The sequence below is a fragment of the Artemia sp. Qi Xiang Cuo genome, chromosome 2 (assembly GCF_049724085.1).
Source record: "Artemia sp. Qi Xiang Cuo chromosome 2, ASM4972408v1, whole genome shotgun sequence".
Lineage (NCBI taxonomy): Eukaryota > Metazoa > Arthropoda > Branchiopoda > Anostraca > Artemiidae > Artemia > Artemia sp. Qi Xiang Cuo.
In genome coordinates, this window is record NC_142795.1 from 40,604,967 (window position 1) to 40,613,504 (window position 8,538).

General features: G+C 33.6%; 1 non-coding gene across 1 annotated transcript; it reads left to right on the forward strand.

Moving 5' to 3' along the window:
- Positions 1-3,826: 3,826 nt before the first annotated feature.
- TRNAD-GUC (transfer RNA aspartic acid (anticodon GUC)) lies at positions 3,827-3,898 on the forward strand. Its single transcript has one exon. It is a non-coding gene; the product is annotated as a tRNA-Asp (tRNA).
- Positions 3,899-8,538: the final 4,640 nt, after the last annotated feature.

The window sequence follows — 8,538 nt, forward strand, 5'->3', positions numbered from 1 at the left end:
AAAATCCACGCATAGATATATTCATTTTGCTAAATTGTTTAGTATTTTATCCAAAAAACTTGAAGAACTTAAAAATGAGATAGAAGAATTATCTTCGGGAATTGAACTGGAAACTATATTAAATTTACTCAAAATAACTAGTAGGTATACTAATTACTTCACGTTTAGAGATAATTTTTACCGTCAAATAAGGGGATTGGCAATGGGAGGGCCTTTAAGTCCATTTTTAGCAAATATTTATGTAGAGTATGTAAAAAATTTAGCTATAGAACCATATTTTTGAAAACCTAAATTTTGGGGCAGATATATGGATCATATTTTAGTCATTTGGAATTACGGGGTATCACAAATTGAAGCTTTTTTTGAATTTTTAAATAATCTGGGAGGAGAATTAATTTTTACAAATAAAAAGAAAACCGATAATAAGTTACCGTTTTTACATATTTTGATCCATAGAAATAATAACAAACTAGCTTTTTCAATTTAGCGGTTACTGACTAATAACAACTGTTACTTGTCTTTTGAACCAAATCGTTCGATCTAAATAATAAAAGTTGTGGTTATTTCTTTAGTAGATAGGGTATTAAAATTATCCTCACCATAATAAATAAGCAGTTAACTAATTTTGATTAAAAATATTCTAGTAGGTAATGGCTATCCGAAAAATAATATTTCTCAACTAATTGAAAAAAGGAAAAAAAGTTGACGGAACCAAAAATATTAGAAGAAGATGGGTCAAATCAAGAAACAAATTATATAACTTTACCTTTAATACCAATATTGTCGCAAAAATTAAGATGAGAATTAAAAAAACATAATTTAAAAGCAGCTTTGGAAGCAGGACACACTATAAGCTCTTTGTTAAATAAAGGGATAAACAAGGTACCGAGAAATTTGTAAAAGAAGCATATAAAATTCCATGCTCTTGTGGTGAATTTTATGTGGGAAGAACACAACAGATTTTAGAAAATAGGCTACAGCATCACAAGAATGCCATAAATTACGCTATAAAACAAAACAAAACACCAGAAACGTTTGAGTCAGCTGTTGCAGAACATCTTTATAATTTTCCTTATCACAGTATTTTATTTGATCAAACACAAATAGTAGATACGTCACTAGGACTTTTACAAAGCTTCAGGGAAATTATAGAAATAAAAAAGATAATATATGGGGGTATTAGCATCAATAGAGATAAAGGGGATTTTACGATCAATTTGATTTATAATAGTTTAATTAAAAAGCAGGTAAAATTTTCAACAAATACTGATTTTAATAATTGTTCTGATAAGAAAGATGACCTTGCGGACAAAGGTCAGACTGGGTTAAATGCTGGGAAAGGTAAACGAACCTGTTCAATTTATAATTCAAACATTGGGTGATGAACTTGTGAGATATAATTAGGGGTTATGGGCCGGAGGTTAGCTGACCTTTATTGTTTTAGTTTAAGTACAAATATATTTTAATTTTTTGATAGATTTCCATTTATATACTGTGAGAAGGCATGTTCCAATCAATATTAACATTTGATTTTTTTTATACGCTTGTAAATGGAAGTGTTTATTTAATGTGAGTTTTGTTTTCCTATTTATTTATATTTTTTCTTTTGTTTGTTTAGTATGTTTTTATGTTGATGTAAGTTAAGGTTTTTTTTAAAAGAACTTTTTTTGTTTCATTTTTTTTCGTTGAGAAAGGCTCCCGGATGTGGGGCCGAAATATTCGGAGTATTTTTGTTTAATTAAGTGTTTGTATTCAGTGCTTTATAGAAATTAAAACCCGTTTTTCTTGTTTAATTTTTTTGCAAAATTTTCGACAGCAGTTTTACAAAAAAAAAAAAACTTTATCTCCTTTCACTGGAAAACTTTGGATTGGTAGACAGCCCCCTTATCCCTATTAGAAAAATATCAAAGTTCAATTTGCAACGATAGATTACTGTGATATTGGCTTTGGTGAGTGTATTTTTTTATAATGGCTTAACAGAATTTCTCTTACCATACCATGCTTCCTTTTTTGATCAGCGGCTTGCTGTATTTATTTAAGTTCCATTTCTTTTTTAATCTAGTCATTTGTGCAATCCTTACTTTAATTATGAATTTTTCTTTTTGACATTTTGACATTTAATTAATATTTTGATTTCAATTCTTTATATTTTTACAGTATTTGACCTGGAATACGAATTCTGCAATTTTTTTCTTTTAGCCGGTGAACGTTGTTTGTCGTAATGTATTATCATTCTATCCCCCCCACCTGTTTTTTGCCATTATCGCATTAAGTTAATTTTAGTTTTTTGACATTGTTTTTTTTGGGTTTGTTTTACTAATTTGTGTTAAATTTTTTTGACCATTTTTATGATTGATTGATATTTTTAACTTTTGTCTTGGTGTATCTGTTGTTTTGATTTTTGTTACCTGAAATATGAAGTGAATTCGGATCAAGTACACCTTGTGATAGCCTTTTGAAAATAAATATTATCTTATCTATTAAACGTGTCCAACAATATGCGCAAAAAATATACGCAACACGACGTATCCAACTCGTTTGAACTTGTCTAACTCCCAACTCTCTTCGTACGACTTTGTCTAACTACGCTGGATCTCCCCTCCTTTAGGTTCGGTGAAAATTCTTCTTTTGATATTTCAATTAAAAAATTTTTTTTGGGGGGGGGTTTCCATTGGAAACAACCAGAAAAAATAACAAAATTACCTTACCTCCCCCTAGATTTTAGAAAATAAATTTTTTCCACCCCTACATTTTCATGAAACGGCAACCCTCCTTACAATCAATAGTATCAGTGGTGAGCAGGGAGGGCAGTGCTCCCCTCTATATTTTGAAATGTCCCGTTTTTTGGGGTAGCCTAATTTCATTGAAAAATACCTTTTATTTTGGTATTTCCATTCATAAAACGACAAATTTGTCGGATTGGATACTGGAAATTACATCTTCCCCCCCCCCCATATTTCGTTAATTGGCACCACTGTGTACAAACAGGGAAAAGCTCGAGGCAATAGTTGGAAAACCAGGCCCGGGTTCCATTCCTGAATTGTTCAGTCACCTAGCTTACCAATATTCTAAATTGGCAAAAAAAATTGGATATTTGTGCATTATATGGGCCTTTCTAAAAAGTCAAGTTTGGTTAATGCTAATGAAATAAAATAAAATAGGATGAATATATAATAGTTTATAAACAAATTGGGGCTATTTATTTGCACATTAGGGGGAGGGGTAAAGAATTGTATATATTAAATACGTAACCTAACCTAGGTACCTTCCCCCCTAAACCCCAAAAAACAACAGTTTAAATATCGTATATATATAATGAAAACCACGGTGTGCATTCCATTACTCTGAAACCGTCTATTGAATTAACCCATCAAAAACGGGTTTTTCATGACTGATTTCCTTGTAGGTGCCCATATAATGCCCGAGTACCCAAATTTGAGCTATATTTTTGCATATTAGGGGGGGGGCATATCACATATGAAATACGTAACCTAACCTAGGTACCTTCCCCCACCCCCCTAAACTCCAAAAAACAACAGTTTAAATAACGTAACGCAATGAAAACCACGCTAGCCATTGCATTACTCTATAGCGGTATCTTGAATTTACTCGTCAAAAACGGGTTTTTCGAGATTTGTACCCTTGTAAAGGCCCATATAGTGCCCAAGTACCAAAAATAATACCGCGATTATATCTAAAATTAGGCTGTACCAAGGTTCGTCTCAAAATGTTTGCAATTTTCTGGAATTTTCCACAATGAAACTTCTAGTTCTTAGTTGCATGCGTTATATTTAATTCATTTTTCTGATTCAACTATACCATCAAGTCCTCGGTAGTATAGTGGTCAGTATCCCCGCCTGTCACGCGGGAGACCGGGGTTCGATTCCCTGCCAGGGAGGATTTTTACATATAAAGTATTTATTTTGAAAGCAAATTATAAAAAGAACATTTCCTATGGCAATAGGCCCGTTTTTAGCACTAAGATCTTACATCTAAGATCTGGGATCTTTCTGCAAAAATTATCGTTTTTTAACTCATCTTTGTTCTAAGATCTTACAGCTCACTTATATTAGCGAAAAGTGCGAAGGACGCCATTTTTCTGCCGTACAGAATAATGATGAAAGAACTTTGATGATATACTCATCATTGTTCTCAGACCGCTGATCAGAGCAGAATGATGAAAGACGTTTGCATAAAGACGACAAAAGATGTCAGGTCATAGTTCAAAGATTTCACTTTTAAGGGATTCAAACAGTTCGTCGTAACGAACTGTAAGTAAGGAGCGACCCGGCTCAATAGTAACCGAAACTCTAAAAAACGGAATTTTGATACCAATAGATACATCAAAAGAATCAGATTGTAATGCTGATTTCAAATATGTAGGTTTAATCAAGTTTAGTCCTACCCATCAAAAGTTACGCGCCTGAGCAAATTTGGCTGATTTTTGAAAAAAGGGGGAAAGACCCCCTAAAAATTATAGAACCTTAATGAAAATGACACCATCAGATTCAGATTTTAATGCTGATTTCAAATATGTAAGTTTAATCAAGTTTAGTCCTACCCATCAAAAGTTACGCGCCTGAGCAAATTTGGCTGATTTTTGAAAAAAAGGGGAAAGACCCCCTAAAAATTATCGAACCTTAATGAAAATGACACCATCAGATTCAACGTATCAGAGAACCCTACTGTAGAGGTTTCAAGCTCCTATCTGCGAAAATGTGGAATTTTGTATTTTTTTGCCAGAAGAAAGATCAGTGTTTATTTGTTGTTATTTGTTGTTGTTTTTTTTCCCCAGGGGTGATCGTATCGGCCCAGTTGTCCTATAATATCGTGGGAGGGCTCATTGGAACGGAAATTAAAAGTTATAGTGCCCTTTTCAAGTTACCAAAAAAAATGGAGGGCACCTAGGCCTCCTCCCACGCTCATTTTTTTCCAAAAATCACCCAATCAAAATTTTGAGATAGCCATTTTGTTCAGCATGGTTGAAAATATGATAACTATGTCTTTTAGGATGACCTAATCCCGCAAAGTCCCCGAGGGAGGACTGAAAGTTATGAACTTTACCCAATGTTAACATATAGTATTGGTTATTGGGAAGTATACAGACGTTTTCAGGGGGATTTTTTCTGGTAGTGGGGTGGAGGATGGGTCGGGGGTTATGTGGGAGGATCTTTACATGGAGTAAGTTTTCATGGGTGAAGGGACTTTACTATGAAGGGGGCGCCGGATTTCAGAGCATTGTTTAAAAAAAGATCAGAAATTATATAAAAAAAAACAAGTTTTTAAACTGAAAGTAAGGAGCAACATCAAAACTTAAAACGAACAGAAAATATTACGTATATGACTGGGTTCGCCCCCAATCAATACCTCGCTCTTTAAGCCAAAGATCTTTTAGTACTTTCATAAGAGCTATTTATTCTAATTAACGGCCTTTGTGATTAAGGGGTAATTTTTAAAGAATTGAAAAAAAATTTGAACTTTAGCGTAAAGAGCGAGGTATTGAATAGGGGGTGAACTCCCTAATATACGTATTAAAAATATATGAATGTAGAAATTCGTTACGTAAGTTAACTCGTAGGTTACGTATATTTATTACTAATAAAAACGTTCGTAAATAAAATTAAACAACGTTCGAGAAAGCCATTTAACCAAATAAAGGTAAAATTAATATGCAAATTTGGTGTTGATTATTCATGTACGGTGAGCCAAAATCAAAACCTCCATTTATTCAAAAGCTTTCAAAAATTAAATAAAAAAAAAGTTTTTTTAACTGAAAGTAAGGACCGACGTTAAAACTTAAAACTAACAGAAATTATTGCATATGTGAAAGGGGCTGTCCCCTCCTCAACGCCTCGCTCTTTACGCTAAAGTTTGACTTTCCCACAGCTCTATTTTTTTAAAAAATTAAAAACTTTAGCGTAAAGAGCGAGGCGTTGAGGAGGGGACAGCCCCTTTCATATACGGAATAATTTCTGTTCGTAAGTAGTAAGGCAATAATAACCACAGAACCTACATTCAACCTAAGGCCATTGGGAATATCACACCTACATTCAACCCTACAAGAATATGCTCAAAAGTGTACGCACTTTCACACCTACGCCTGAGGCATGAATATGCGTGTAGTTTAACCGGTACAATGACTTGCCACGGTCAGTCGCCTATTACTATGGACGATACTTGCCCTACCAAACGGGTTTTCTAATGTGACACTCATTTTTTTGGGGTCAGTTGGTTAGGGAGAGCTGGTGGTTAGTTCATATGGTAACTTGATTAGTTGGTTTTTTAAAAAACTTGGCAAGGTAAAATGTACTCAAGCAAAAAACCCTATAAAATGTTCATACACTGCATTCCAATTTTCATTATGTTTTAACACATTGTTTATAGTACACTACATATTATTAACTTTGAAAACAATGGATTCGTCAATTTTAAATGTGAGTACACTTTTCATTCTTTTATTTCCCCCCCCCCCAAAAAAAAAAAAAAACGTTTTACTAGTAAATTCAAAATTCAGGGGCTTCTATTTTTCCCCCTTTTTAGCATTATTTTCACTAAATACTTGCCCCCACCCACCCCCCAGACAGTTCAGAAAGAAGCAATAGTCTATTTCTCCTGAAGCATTTCAATTCAAATGTTTACCGGGGTATTAAATAAGTAGCATTTTCACACCTCCCTCAAAACTTAATTTCCCCCCTTCCTAGCTTTATTTTAACTGAATACTTGCTTCCATCCCCCTCACTTCATATAAAGTAGTCAAAATATTGTTTTTGTGTGGGTTCCATTGTAACTGAATCCCCGTGTAACAGAGCCCAAAGCAACTGAACCCCCATGCATTGGAGCATTTGGTGGCTAGATATTAAACGTAGTGAAATTTATATATTTGCAATCTGCATAAAAACCCAATTCTTGTCAACTGTTATCAAAATTCCATTTTTGAGTTTCGGTTACAATTGAGCTAAGTCGCTCCTTCATTACAATTTAACACTATGAACTATTTGATAAAACTTATTGGGCTAACGTCCTATTTTTAATTAATCCTGTAGCAAACCGGAGTTTTTGAAGCACGATTCACGCTATTAAAGCATACTATTTCTGAGTCCAGTTGAAATGTGCACCATTTTAGAAAATTCTCTTTTTTGGGGAAGCCGTTGATTCCTTTACGTGTACGTAATGGATTAAAAAGCCATTACAAGCGTCTTCTTTTCTTCGATATATTTGCGTACTTGGTTATTCACCATCAGCAGCAAATTTATAGCATATCCTGGGAAGAATTTTTTTTTGAAACGCTTTTTGGGTGTTATTACAAAAATGACGCTCATCGCAAAAACATAAGTTATTCCCACAAAAGGATTTTCGTTTTTAATTACAAAAAATTAAAAAAAAACACTTTTTCCACAAAATAAGTTTTTCAAAGAAAAGTAAAGAACTCCATTAAACAAAAAAATTAGCAAAAATAACATCAAATAATCTACCAATCGTGAAACTGCCACAAATCAGCATCGATAAATAAATGAAACCCAAAATGAACAGAAATTACAATAATTAACCGAGTCAAACTCAAAACGAGCAGAAATTAACATAAGTTGGGCGCGAAACCCCTATGCCTTCCCAAGGCCAGAACAAAATTTGCAATTTACTGAAAAATACAAGTGAATGTGCATTGTCAGTTTAATATACATATATTGATATTTAGTAATCAAAATGTTTGTTTTTTTTTCATGCTAAATTTTGCCTTCTTTTTAAGGAAGAGGATTCGTGCAATTACCCCCCTTCGGAAAAGAAACCAAGATGGAACGAAGCTACATTGATGCAAGCCGCAAGGCCCTCTATCATCAAATATGGTGGTAGAATTACACATGGTCTGGACCAGCCAACGACCACGCAACTTTTAATGCCAAGGCCCTCTAACACCAGCGTTAGCTCAGCACAAACCTCTATGCAAGCTAGGCGGAAATTAAAAAGAGAGTGGCCTACTTCTCATGATGTCAGATCCCAGACTACACAAGATAGTGAGGTTGACTTCTCCCATACAATTTCAGTTGGCTCAGGTGTAGAAGCCGAGTCAGAATTTGTGAGTATATATATAATTTTTTTTCTTTCCCTATCTTCAAAAATAAGGTAAATTTTCTCAAGCACATAACTTTTCATGAGTAAAACTTAAATTTGTTTCAAAACTGTTCTATAATAATCCTATTTCATTTTCTTTCATTAACCAAATTAGCAGTATATGAAGGAATGGTTATAACACTGAAGTAGCTTATCATGCACTTCTATAAAACCTTACATATAACTTCTCTTCTAAGCAAGATGTTTTCTAATGCAATAATCCAATATTTCCTTAAACAAACTAACTATATAAAAATAACAATTCACTATTTCACAGTTGACAACCATTCTTAAACTGGTATATGTTTTTGCAGTAAGATTTTGCATGTATCCGGCTCTTATCAAAATGCCCCATCACTACACCTGAATTTTTAATCCGCCCGACAGCTATAATTTGGATTTTAAGTGTTACTTGCAAAGTGAGCTTTAAAT